We start from the raw sequence: 15,251 nt of genomic DNA, 5'->3' as shown, positions 1-15,251 counted from the left end.
AATGATGCAAATTCAAGACTTTTAAGATGGATCCTCCTACTCCAGGAATTTGACTTAGAGATAAAAGATAACAAATAAGTAAAGAACGTAGTGGCCGATCACCTTTCCCAATTGGCATTAGATGATTCCACTGTGGAGATGCATATCCAAGACACATTCCTTGATGAACAATTATTTACGATCTCCCAATTGCCTTGGTATGTGGATATAGTGAACTATCTTGTGACGGGAAAAATGCCACACCATTGGAAGTACAAGATAGGAAGCATTTTGAAGCCGAGATTACGAACTTCTTCTGGGATGACCCGTATTTATATAAATATGGGACTAATCAAATTTTTATACATTGTATCCCAGAGAATGAAGTTCAGAGCATTATTTCCTTTTACCATATGAAAGCATATGGTGGCCACTTTTCTGTTAAGAAAACCACTACAAAAATCCTTTAGAGTGGTTTCTACTAGTCCACCATGTTTAAAGATACTTATGCTTTCTATATTGCTTGTGATAAATGTCAAAGGTTAGAAAGAGTGTCCCGGCACAACATGATGCCTTTATCCTCTATTTTACCATTGGAGATTTTTTATTATTAGAATGTTGATTTTATGGACCCATTTCTATCTTCTTTTAGATTTCTTTATATATTAGTTGGTGTGGACTATGTCTCCAAGTGGATTGAGGTAGTTTCAAGTAGGACCAATGACAACAAAGTGATCATAAGATTCCTCAAAGAAAATATTCTTTCTAGATTTGGAACTCCCAAGGCCATCATTAGTAATGGCAGGTCTCACTTTTGCAATAGAACATTTGAGGCTTTGATAAATAAATATGGCATCAAGTATAAAGTGAGCACCCCATACCACCCACAAATGAGTGAGCAAGCTGAGATTTCTAATCGGGAAATCAAACACATTTTACAGAAAACTATAAGGCCAGATAAGAAGTATTGGTACCTCAGACTATCTGACACTCTATCGGCTTAGAGGGCAGCTTATAAGACCCTGATTGGAATGTCCCTATGCAGATTGGTGTATGAGAAGGCTTGCCACTTGCCTGTGGAATTAGAACATAAAGCATACTGGCCAATAAAAAAGTTAAACTTTGACATGGACCAAGCAAGTGGACAAAAATTAGATTTGAATAAGTTAGAGGAGCTGAGGAGAGACTCCTATGAAAACTCTAAGATTTACAAAGAGAGGGCCAAAGCTTTCCATGATAAAAATATCCTAAGGAAAAATTTTAAACCTTAGCAAAAGGTCCTATTGTACAATTCTCGTCTTCAGTTCTTTCCAAAAAAGTTGAGATCAAGATAGGCAGGCCCCTTCATTCCGAAGAATGTATATTCTCATGGGGCTGTTGAAATTGAGAATCCATGTAATGGCAATGCGTAAAAGATTAATGGTCAAATATTAAAGCCTTATATGGAAAACTTTTATTTGGGAGAGGAGTTCATCCCTCTTCATGAGCCAGAATATTCGGATTGATGCTCCTAGTCTGATGGAGCATTAGTTTAGGATTTGTACAATATTTTTTATTTTTTATTTTTACTGTCACATTGCAAGTGAGTTCTTCATGGCAGGTAATATCTATCCTTTATTTTTATTGTTCGTATATTTTCTGCATTGCATATATCATCATTAAATTAGGGACAATGTAGATCTTAGGTTGGAGGGTGTGGATAATCATCCATGTGAGTTTATATTTTAAGTATAGTAGAGTTTACTTTTGAGTCTTTTTATTTTTTCTTTTTTTTTAGGTTTATTCTTTTTATTTTATCTTTAGGTTTATGAAAAAAAATTCATATTTTTTTATGGAAAATTTTTTAATTTTTTTAATAATTATATATACAAGAATGTGAACATGATATTATGCGAGTTCCAAAGACAAAGTTAAAACTTAGTCTAGGTTGATAGTAGTCAGAATTCTAATAACTGAAAATTATAGATTTGAATTCAATTATCTAATCACTAGTTTAGAGCGAGTTGTAATTTGATGTACTGAATTCACAATACACCCTAGCTAATTAAATGATGAATATGATATATGAACTAGAATAACAAATTTTGAGTCTAACTAAGTTTGAATGAACTAGGACCATTGACATATGCTTAAAAGATAGAATGTTAAAAAGAAAAAAAAAAGTGATAAAAAAAATTAGTATAGAGCATGAATGTAATGACCATAACAATCGTGTAAGTAATCTGCAGCAAGGATACCTAAGTATCCAGTGTTATTGCCATTACAATTACGATACCTTAGGTCATGAAGCAAACCCATTGGGAATCTTCATCTAAGCGAGGCCTATAAAAGAAGGAAATATGATGATAAAAGAAGAAAGGGCATGAAGGAAATAAGATCACTAAAGATTTCATATTCTTGTGATGATTGAAAGGAGTTAGGATAAGGAACATACATATTTCTGAACTTAGTTAGACTAGTGCCACTGAGCACCTTAGTATATTGGATCACAACTATTCTAAATTTTGATTAGGTCTTTGAACTCAAGAATGTAACGGATTAGGAAATTGATATTCTAACTAACTTTAGACTCAGGACAAGTGTTGCTTTGTTTTGGAATTCATATGATGAATGAATGCATAATTGTAAAAATTTCTAAGCATTGAACTATTTTTCATGTTCTCAATGTTTGTGGATAACATTTCTAGAAACCCTCACAAGACTATAACTCGTCCACTAGAGGGAACCTAGGGGTTTAAAGGCTTGTTGCATATGCTAAATGCAATCAATATTACATACGAAAGTGGTGTAGTTAGAATTTTTATTTTCGTTTTAATTTTTTTTCAAAGATTTTTATTTTTATTTTTTTAAATTTTTCTTTACTTATTTAGCTCGGGACTAGCAAAAAGCTGGTTAGGGTGTGTTGAGTCATAAATATTGCATATTTAGACTCCCAATTAAAAGAGTTTTAGTAAAATAAGTGTTAGAAAATCATGAAATTGTGGTAATGACCGCTTTTGTTGAAGTGGGAATATGTCAATATGTCCTAGAGGGGGGTGAATAGGACTTTTTAGTATTTTATAGTAATTTAAAATCCTATCAATCTTATCTTGAGAAAATATGCATGCATTAGAAGTTCTTCAAAGTAACTCTAATGGCTTCCAACCCAAATAGAGGATCCAGTCATAAAACTATTTGAAAGATAAACAAGATGCAAATAATAGTTTATGATAGATATGACTGTGTGTGAGGTGTGATCTCAAATAATCAAATATGAAAACATTTATGGAAATCACACAAGTAATAGAAGAAAATAATAATCTCAAACACAGTTGTCTTTATAGTAGTTCGACTACTTGTCTACTCCACTTCCGTCGGACGCACTCAACCCTTGAGTGTATCGGATCTCACTAACAGAGGTTTTACATTAGGTTCACCTCAAACCGAAGGTTTCAAATCAGGTTCACCTCAAACCAGTATAACCAATTCTAGGCTGACTCTAATGTGTCTACACGACACAAGTTTATGCACCACATAGGAGCAAGGGTTAACACACAACACTCGAATTTTAGGCCACACAGGCCAATGATCCACACAAGGAACCTCACAGGTTTATGCTCCCTTGAGCAAGGGTCAACACATAGCATCCGACTTTTAGACCACACAGGTCAAAGACTTACACAAGGACTTAACAGTTTATGCTCTTCACAAAGCAAGGGTCAACACAAAGCACACACTACGTATACCCCCATCGGAGGCCTCCTACGTGGACTTGAAAGGGGTGAGAAACACCTTAGACCCAATCCTACAAAAGGAATAATCATAAGGGTCCTTTGGACTCTAATAACTTACAGATAAGTAGATGAACCCCATTAAGCACGTTGATGAAGATCTCCTCCTTTTGCGACGAAGAATCTTCTGCTCCCTTGAATCGCAACTCAGATGATGTATCAATGTAAAGCGAGAGGTTGGGTCAAGGTTATGATGGAATCTTTCTCTATTAAGCATTTTCCTATAAAGGAGATAGAGCGATTCTAATCATCTATGCATTCAAGGCATCCTAGCTTAATGATTTGCCATTAAGATGGTAGCTATAGGATCCTTAAATGCGAAAGTTCATTCCCCAATCCACTCTATTGAATATCAATGATGAGGGTGGATTAGAGGATGAACTCCCATGAGAGAAAAGGCTTAGGGTACATGATCTGGGGTTAAACACTCAAAAGCACTCACTATTTTCTCTCCCAACAACCAAGGGCAAGCTCTCATTAAATAGGCAAAAGGTTCCAACGGATATAAAACGGTTATATTTTTAACAGAGTTCGATATCATCATGCAGGGTCGATATCGTCGAGCGCATACTCTCGATAGCATCGACTGTCCGCTCGATGGTACAAACTCATCCTATTAAACGCTTTTGAAACTTTTCGCCAACTGGTCGAGTAAATCGAAAGCACATCGATGTCATTGGATTTCGAACTCTGATTTCATCGACATTGGGTTCGATTCTCGATATTTGAAAATGTGAGAGCACATGCCTTTGAAACATATCAGGTATAAGATAAGATCGAGCATCACTCGATATCATCGGAATTTGAATTTCAATTATATCGATGACAGTGTCGATTCATCGATAATTCCAAGGAATTTTCTTGTCAACTTGCAGGACAGTTTATGTACTATTTTGATGAAATCGACCATGCCTCAATATGATTAATATTTGAATATCGATTTTATCGAGTGATCCTCGATCTAAAAAATATTAACCTAAAAAACTTGCTGGATAGATTTGTGTCCCAATCCGATCTCATCGAAGGTCTACTGATATCATCGAGATGTGAATTTCGAGGATATCAAGGAGCCCTTCGATATATCGAGAATCACATGATTTTCCTTAGTGGTATTTTGGATACGATAGATCAAATGTCGATTTTATTGAGTTGACTCAATGGACTTGAGATTCAAAATTCGATGATATCGAACAGTTCATCGATTCATCGATAATTCAGTCTAGAGATCTTTGTGGTTGCTGGACATCTGAAGTCCTCAATTCGATAATATCGAGTGAGCTTCGAGGACATCGATAACAGGGTTCAATTTCATCGAGCCATGTATTTATAAATCGACAAAGGTAGAAAACTTAAAGATTTTCCTGATTTTGTAAAACAGTTTTCTTACCAAAAACCCTAGGATGTTCTATTCAATTTTAAGGGTTTTATATACTTGGTGTTTTGGGACATGGGATGTGAGGCTATGTTTTACCTTTGGCAAGTTCGAGCACACATCCTGTTGAGGCAAACGCTTGAACGATCTTCCTATGGGGTTTCTTTGTCTTGCTAACTCAACGCTCATGCTAATTGATAAACCAGGGCACTTTCAATCTCCCCTTTTGTCAATTACGTGACAAAACACCCAAAACACCCTAGAACAACTTCTAGACTAACACCCTAAATTGTGTGTACATGAACTTTACACAATTTTACAAAGTTATATAGTTCACACACACAGATTAGCTGCTCTCACTAACACCAATCTCCCCCTGTCTTCTTGCAGCTGCTCCCTCTATCACCTATACCACCATTCACAAACAGATACACAATTTTCCTTCGGGGTGTGGATTTGTTCTCCCCCTTTTTGTCAGTCATTGGCAAAGGGTAATATAACAATGGATATTGACTAAAGTTGAAGCATATGGGAGAACCAAAACATAGGTAGCATAAGCAGAATAGATAGATGTAAAAGGACATCTCTTTATAGAAAACATGTATGCATATTAAGTCAAAGGAGAGCAATGGAATGATCAGATAATAATAATATGGAGATAAAGATCAAAACCAAGTAGGGAATATGCAGGAGAGAAGATTCACGATTGATATAAACCAGATAAAACAGGGAAACAGGGATAAACAACATTTGAAGCAACTTAGATAAATATGGCAGTAAGCTTATATGAATTATAACTAGCCATGAAACAAAATATCCAAAATAGATACTGCCCAAAGTTGGCAGTAGTGTAACATCCATCCCAAACCAATAAAAAAAATCTAGCCCATCCATGGGCAAATAAAAACAAACACAAGTATCTAGCCCATCCATGGGCATATATATATATATATATATATATATATATATATATATATATATATATATATATATATAAACATGTCAAACTTTGCAGGTTAGTAATCCATCACATACACTGATACGATCGTAGGGCATTCAAAAAGACATTTATGCCCTAATTACTCTATGGATAGTCTAGGTATGTGATGAAGAGAAGGAAGCACTACAGATTATGAAAGCCTAGGTATGCTTAGTGCTTAGGTAAGGAATCCAGAATTTATTTTGTAGTACGTTGCAGAGCCATCATAATGTGCTTAATCTCTAAAAGACAGGCTTCACAGTTGTCAAGTCGTTTCATCATATGAGATTGTCCATCTAGAAGATGTTGTGCAATATCTTGTTCTGTGAAAGCCTTGATGATATTGACGGAGTCGGGGCTGTGTACAGGATTTCCCTTCCCTGAGGTTTGATTGGTTGGATACCCACGAAACACGTTGTCATTGATATTCAATTTGCAAATGTCTTCGAAGTTGAACCAGGCACAAGGGTGCAGGGATTCATTTGTAGGAGGCAGCCAAATCTGTCGGGAAAGCGACACGGGAATGGAAGTGTAGTGATGTATTCCTCTGTAGTCACACGAATTAACTGTTGTAGACGAAGAGTGGGTAGACACACTTGAATACCTTGATGAACATCATATAGGATATTAAGAATGTATGGAGAAAGCTTGTTGCCAGAAACTTCACAGGGATAGACATTTGTGCTGAAAATGCTGTGAAGAATTTCGTAGATGGGATTGAGGTGCTTAACATGAAGAACATTCTTTGCATTTCTGGGTATTGTAGCACCGTTACATAATGCTCGAGTAACTTCTCCCCATACTCCAAGACTGTTCATATTCCGTTCTATTATATGTATCCCAGTGACTTCTACACCAACCAGATGACTTATCAGTCCGGGGGTGATGTGCTCAGTCCAATTTATGATAGCGACTGAAATGAGTGGGGGATTATTCTCAATGTTGTATATTAAGTTCCAAAACTAATGTACGAGATCATACTGAAATTTCCCTCCAAAATTCATGATATTGCCCCACCCAATCAGCTCCAAGAGATTGATGATCCCAAAGGGTTCAACGCACTTACTATGAACAGCTCATTCTGCCATGATTTCTAAGTCTGAAAATGAAGATGAGGTAGTTGCATTTTTCTTACCTTTCTTGCGCTCAGTTGAGGCACTTTGTAGGAGAACTAGACCTTTGTCTTTAGACATTGCTGCTTTGAATGAAAGGAGACTTGGATTCTAGATATTGACAGCTAGCCAAGATAGAAAAAAATGTTCTGGGAGATGCAACGCCAAAATGAGATGGACAAGTGAAACTCTTTTTCTGCTCGCCTGACTTTTATTGAGCGGTAACTTTCGATATCATCGAATCATGGGTTCGATGATATCGATATACCCTAATTGATGTTTTTGATGAAGAGTTCGAGGGCAGACCAATCGACTTGATGTTTCATAATCTCAAGAGGTCGTCGATGGAATCGAGTCTTTGTCGATGAGATCGACAAATCATTTGATTCAACAATTTACTTATCAAGGAGAAAGATGAGACACGTTATCTCTAGTTTTCGACAATCTTCCATATATGTATAATCCAGTATACATGCATATCAGTCTGTATGCACATCAAAATTTGTACAAAAGTTGTACCATCCAAAATTATAAACAAAAAAATGTTTATACAAAAAGGTTGAGGAGAGAAACCTCAGATATATCATGAAAATTCATCAAAATTGCATCATTTCAACCACCATCCAGATCTAGATGCATGACCTGGATATGTTTTCTATGCTCAAATGTTACTAAGCATATGGATCAACCTTTCCATTGCCTTTAATGATATAGCAGTGGTCACTTGTGCGATAACCTTTCATCACTGGTTTGACTGATAGGTCTAGGATCTCACACTCTTGCTTGTTAAAGGTAACCATATGTTTGTTGTCACATATTTGAGAGATGCTTAAAAGATTATGAGCCAATCCTTTTATGCAAAAAGCATTCTCATTTTTGAGCAGTTCCATTCCTTTTATGGTTCCACATCCTATTACCTTAGCAGTGCTTCCATCTCCATAGGTGACTATCCCATCATCAAGATTTGAATAATTTATGAGGAGAGACTTGTCACCTATGACATGTCTGGAGCACCCGCTATCCAGGTACCACTTAGCATCATTGCTTGTTATCTGATTTGAGTGAGCAACAAGGTAATTATTCTTCTCTTTCACTACCCATTTTGTGACTGGATTTCTTACTATGGTAGTTTTTACTTCATTCACTAAATTTGGTAAGTGAATCATGTTTCCTTGTTTCACCAAATTATTAGTTGTCTTATTTAATTCAGCCACTTGATTCAATAACTTCCTTCTAGGTGGTGATGGATGTGTATTACTTCTAACCATATTCCCAGATGGACTCCTTACATTTTCCATTGTTCTTTTAATTGATCTATATTTACCAGTATGATTTTGACCAGAATTGAGTTGAGTCCTTCCCGGAGACATGCATTCAAATTTATAATGACCAGAAGCTCCACATGAGTTACAAACAAGAGTTGTTTTTGTTTTACTTCCTGTTGCAGCTAATTTTTTAAACATTTGTGCTACATTTCCGAATTTTGTTTTGAACTTGTCATAACCTAAACCACTCTTGTCTTTTCCAGGTCTTCCCATCCCTAAGAGTTTTCCTAATTTTTCACTACTCTGGGAGAATTTGTAACTTAGTTCAACTAACTTCCTGGATTGTTCTGCATCAAACCTAAGTGTGTGATTTTCATTCTTTAGATGCTCAATTTCTTCTTCCAATAGATCAATCTGTTTAGTAAGTTTTGATGATTCAGATTTTAGAGACCGATTGGTCCTTTCCAACTTATCATTTTCAGAGTGGTATTGTTGTAGATCATTTATCAAGTGTGTATTCATTTCTAATGTTTTGTCTAGATCTTTTTGCAGCAATCTATTTTTATTTTCATTTATCCCAAGTCTTTTAGGGATATTGATGCTATGAAATTAGAGTTGATTATAGGCATCCTGCAATTTATCCTTTTCTTCTTCTTCTTTCTCAGTTTCCTCATTATCTGATGAAAATGATTTAGTGGCCTGAGGTTCTTCAATGTTCTCAGTTTTGATGGGAATGTTTGAGGCAGTAGAGACCATAAGAATTTTCAGAGATTTTCAGTCTCTATCGCTCTCTAAGTCACTACATTCTGAGTTTGACTCTTCAGTATCATCCCATGTGGTTGTCATCGCTTTTCCTTTGGTTTTCTTATTCGCCTATTCAGTGGACAGGTGTCCAAACTTTCGACAGGTATAGTATTGTGGTTCCTTGGTCTTTTTACCAGATTTACCTTTAGAATGTTTGTTGTCAGCTGTCTTCCTTTAAATGGTCGGCCACGATTTTTATGAAAGAACTTTCTGAACCGTTGAGCCAACAAAGACACTTCCACATCTTCATTCTCCCTTTCACTTTCATCTTCCTCATTTGTAGTTTTCTTTAAAGTTTTGAGGACAGTATTTTTAGGTTTAGGAGTTTACTTGAAGTGTAGTTCAAATGTTTGTAAGGAACCTACTAGTTCTTCTACTTTCATTTCATCCATGTTTCTACACTCTTCAATAGTTGTAACATTGGAATTAAACCGTTCCGATAATGATAATAGTATTTTCCTATAGATTTTTGGGACCAGAACTTTTTCACCTAATCCACCCATGGAGTTACAAATGATGTTCAGTTTTGTGAAAAACTCCATGAAGGTCTCATGCTCTTCCATTATGAGACTTTCAAATTGTGATGTTAGGAGCTGTAATTTAGATCATTTCATTGTGCTTGTTCCTTCATCGGTTGTTTCCAACAAGTCTCATACTTCTTTGGTTGTCTCACACATACTAATTTGATTGAAGACTTCTTAGGACACAACACAGTAGATAGCATTCATTACTTTAGCTTCAGAGGTTTGTTTTTCTTTATCAAATGTTGTCCACATTTCTTTGGATTTTGGTTTAGTGATAGTTGTGCCATTTTCAAGTACTATTTGATCAGTTGGTGACACATATCCTCTTTCAACAATATCCCAAACATCATGATCCAAAGATCTCAGAAAGTAGTGCATTCTAGCCTTCCAGTATGCATAATTTAATCTATCAAATACTGGAGGTCTAGTGACTGATGAGCCCTCTCCTTTGGCCATATTACCAACCTCTAAGCGGCGAAGCCCTTAAGAGAGACCCGCTCTAATACCAATTGAAATTGCGGTAATGGCCGCTTTAGTTGAAGTGGGAATATGCCAATATGTCCTATAAGGGGTAAATAGGACCTTTTAGTATTTTATGGTAATTTAAAATCCTATCAATCTTATCCTAAGAAAATATGCATGCATCAGAAGTCCTTTAAAGTAACTCTAATAGCTTCCAAGCCAAATAGAGGATCCAGTCATAAAACTATTTGAAAGATAAACAAGATGCAAATAATAGTTTGTGATGAATGTGACTGTGTGTGAGGTGTGATCTCAGATAATAAAAAATGAAAAGATTTAAAGAAATCACACAAGCAATAGAAGAAAATAATAATCTCAAACACAATTGTTTTTATAGTGGTTGTACTACTTGTCTACTCCACCTCCGATGGACGCACTCAACCCTTGAGTGTATCGGATCTCACTAACGGAGGTTTTACATCAGGTTCACCTCAAACCGGAGGTTTCCTCACCTCAAACCGGAGGTTTCAAATCAGGTTCACCTCAAACCAATAGAACCTACTTTAGGCTGACTCTAACGCGTCTACACGACACAAGTTTATGCCCCACACAGGAGCAAGGGTCAACACACAACACTCAAATTTTAGGCCACACAGGCCAAGGATCCACACAATGAACCTCATAGGTTTATGCTCCCTTGAGCAAGAGTCAACACCTAGACCACACAGGTCAAAGACTTACACAAGGACCTAACAGTTTATACTCTCCACAGAGCAAGGGTCAACACAAAGCACCCACTACATACACTCCCGTTGGAGGCCTCCTATGAGGACATGAACGGGGTGAGAAACACCTTAGACCCAATCCTATAAAAGAAATGATCACAAGGGTCCTTTGGACTCTAATGACTTACAGATAAGTAAATGAACCTCATTAAGCACGTTGATGAAGATATCCTCCTTTGGTGAAAAAGAATCTTCAACTCCCTTGAAACGCAACCCAGATGATGTACCAATGTAAGGCGACGGGTTGGGTCAAGGTTATGATGGAATCTTACTCTATTAAGTATTTTCCTATAGAGGAGACAAAGCGATTCCAATCATCTATGCCTTCAAGGCATCCCAACTTAATGATTTTCCATTAAGATGGTAGCTGAAGAATCCTTGAATGCTGAAGTTCATTCCCCAATCCACTCTATTGAATATCAATGATGAGGGTGGATTAGAGGATGAACTCCCATGAGAGAAAAGGCTTATGGTATATGATCTGGGGTTAAACACTCAAAAGCACTCTCTATTTTCTCTCCCAACAACCAAGGATAAGCTCTCATTAAATAGACAAAAGGTTCCAACGGATATAAAACAGTCATATTTTTTACAGAGTTCGATATCATCGAGCAGGGTCGATATCTTCGAGCGTATACTCTCGATAGCATCGACTGTCCACTCGATGGAACGAACTCAACCTGTCAAATGCTTTTGAAACTTTTTGCCAACTAGTTGAGGAAATCGAACGAACATCGATGTAATCGGATTTCGAACTCCGATTTCATCTACAGTGGGTTTAATTCCTCAACATTTGAAAATGTGAGAGCACATGCCTTTGAAACATATCAGGTATAAGATATGATCGAGCATCACTTGATATCATCGAAATTTGAATATCGATGATATCGATGACAGTGTCGATTCATCGATAATTCCAAGGAATTTTCTTGTCAGTTTGCTGGACAGTTTATGTCTTATTTCGATGACATCGACCATTCCTCAATATGATCGATATTTGAATATCAATTTTATCGAGCGATCCTCGATTCGAGAAAGATTAACCTGAAAAACTTGCTGGATAGATTTGTGTTCCAATCCGATCTCATCGAAGGTCTACCGATATCATCGAGATTTGAATTCCGAGGATATCGAGGAGCCCTTCGATATATTGAGAATCACATGATTTTCCTTAGTGGTATTTTGGACACAACAATCAGATGTCGATTTTATCGAGTCGACTCGATGGACTCGAGATTCAAAATTTGATGATATCAAACAGTCCATCGATTCATCGATAATTCAGTCCAGAGAACTTTATGGTTGTTGGACATCTGAAGTCCTCAATTCGATAATATCGAGTTAGCTTCGAGGACATCGATAACAGGGTTCGATTTCATCGAGCCATGTATCGATAAATCGACAAAGGTAGAAAACTTAAAGATTTTCCTGATTTTGTAAAACAGTTTTCTTACCAAAAATCCTAGGATGTTTTATGCAATTTTAAGGGTTTTATATACCTAGTGTTTTGGGACATGGGATGTGAGGCTAAGTTTTACCTTTAGCAAGTTCGGGCACACATCCTATTGAGGCAGGCGCTTGAACGATCTTCCTATGGGGCTCATTTGTCTTGCTGACTCAACGTTCATGATAATTGACAAACCAAGGCACTTTCAAATCATTGGAATAAGATCAGAATCAATACATCCATCCATTGTATGTTTTTCATGTTTTGTGTGAATTAAATGATTTCATGTTGCAGATTAAGTAATGAATGATGAAGACACAGCTGTAAGAAGAGTTGACGGTTTAGATAGTCCGATTAGAAAGCCGAGGCATAAGGAAATGTGTCAAATGGTCAGATTGTGAGTATCAGAGATCAGGAAGCCATACGGCGTGCTATGTACGAAACCAGGGGATGAAATGAACTTTGTACGACTTAAATAGTGTATTGAAGATGATGGAGAAAGGTATGAAGAGACAAAGTTGTAGGGAGGTGTACAGGCGAGATTTGACAAATTTCCAAACCTATCATAAGTACATGAAGAAAAAAACGGATTGGATTTCAAGTCAAATTTGGCCATTTCATATTAAGCATGTGGGGCCCAGTTTCGTTGATCAGAACTCCCCATATTAAAGGGAATGCTGATAAGAGGTATAATATGAAGTTTGAAGAAATTCGGAGTTTTTGACGAGTTGCAAGATCAAGAAAATTATATACATTTTTTTATCAAAGTCTGGGATCGGTGGACATTGTTTGGACAGACCAACGGTCCATTTAGGTAAAGACGACATTAGGAATCCAATAAAAGGATCAGATCTTGGAAACTATATTATATGGGGCCCACATGCATGTTGTGTGAATTTCCAAAGGTAGGGTGCTTGATGATGTCACCAGCTAGGTGGTTGGTGCGCGAAATATGCAACTGCGTATGCGGCGATTTCGCAGGAGAAGTTTTAATGGTGGACATCTTCCACTGTGGTTGGCCCAATGGGTTTTGGATTCTCCTCATTTTTTTATGTAGAGCGGGTCGCGGACAGTTTCATGGCCAAGATGGATCAGAAAAGGCCCGGTCGACGACAGAAGTGATCCGGACCATCGGACCTTAGATCGGGCATATCTCGCAATCCGGAATGAGTTAGCTGACGTAAAATATATGATTTTGGGGTAGAACGAGCTACTTTAGCCAACCAACCCTGCTACACCGGGTTGCGCCGCCCGGAATTGCGAAAAACCCCTTGATTGACGGTCGTTTCCCTGTTTTAATTTCGTTTTTACTATAAATAGTAAGTTTTAGTTTGATTATAACTCTTCATCTGTTGGGCTTTAGGAGTTGCGCCCAACGTGAAAAGAGCTTAGAATAATTAGGGGAACGGTTTGGTGAAGCCAAATAGGACACTTACTATTTTTGGCCGAAAACCTTGCGCACTAGTAGACATCACGACCGTCTATAAATAGTAAGTTTACTATTTATAGTAAGTCGCGGATTTTAGGAGTTTGAGTTGTAGTTCGATTATGATTTCTTTCCCATTGCTTGATACCCTTATTTAAAGGGTTGTGAACTCGATTTTAATCATTCATCAATCAATTTCGAATTTATTAGAATTTATTTCTATTTTCTGCTTTCTTTCCTCGTGGATTCGAGAAGTCTCTGTGAGGAGTCCAGAGAAGTTCCGTGGATTCGGAATAGTTATCCTCTTGAGGAAGACGGTGCTCGACCTCACGTCCTCCCCTGCGTCATTTTTGGGTCCAACAACTAAAATGATCTAGGGTATCGAATGGATGGCACAGATATTACATATACATCAAGGTGTGACCCACACTTGCTCTTGTATGACCAAAGCATGTGAATGCCAATTGTTACGTAAACAGTAATCAATGCTATTTTTTAGAAGAGCCTCCAGCTGCCTATAAAGAGAAGAGGGGCACAACCATTGAAGCGGGGCTCTCTTAAGTTTCATATTTTTTTTACAAGTTTTTTAGATCCTTAGTAGGCTTTTTATATATATACTTTTTGGTCATGAGATTGTGAATCCCATAGTGATATTTGTGTTATATCCACCCCATCCATTTTGTTTGGAAGGCCACTTTGGGCTCAGTGTGTAAATTTAAGACATATACAAAATATGTGTGGCTATACTGTAAAAAAATCATGGTAGTTGTACGATAATCTTCTAGGTTATTGCAGCTCCCACAAATTTTAGATTTGACTGAAATTACTTCCCAAGGTTCACCATTGTGGTGATAACCATGTAATCAGCTCAGATCCTTATAGTAGGACCCACGTTGAAAAAATGTGTTATATAAACATAATAGAATATATTTGTACCATATGTGTTATAGAAGGGGATGTGGATATACGGTAAACTTATTCAAGTCATAGGTGTGTTTAGGACATCACATCCACATGATATAATATGTATCATCATAGCATGATGTTATAAGATCTAAGCCATCTATGTGGTGGTCATCTTATTAGATATCTAGTCTGGCTTTGTTACTAAGATAGATATGATAAACCTTATCCATTAGGCATATTACCTTGTAAAACTTAAAAATAACTCACATTTATGGCCTCAGTGATCAAAATAAATCAAGGGTTTTATGAAATTGATCTTTTGTCATCTATTTATTTTTAATATTGTAGTGTACTATATATGAATTTTAGGTATTCCCTTATTTTCTCCATCGAATTTCTCCTTAACTTTCTTCATCAAAT

This window comes from Magnolia sinica, chromosome 4, assembly GCF_029962835.1.
Source record: "Magnolia sinica isolate HGM2019 chromosome 4, MsV1, whole genome shotgun sequence".
Classification (NCBI taxonomy): domain Eukaryota; kingdom Viridiplantae; phylum Streptophyta; class Magnoliopsida; order Magnoliales; family Magnoliaceae; genus Magnolia; species Magnolia sinica.
Note: the sequence above shows the minus strand (reverse complement) of the source record.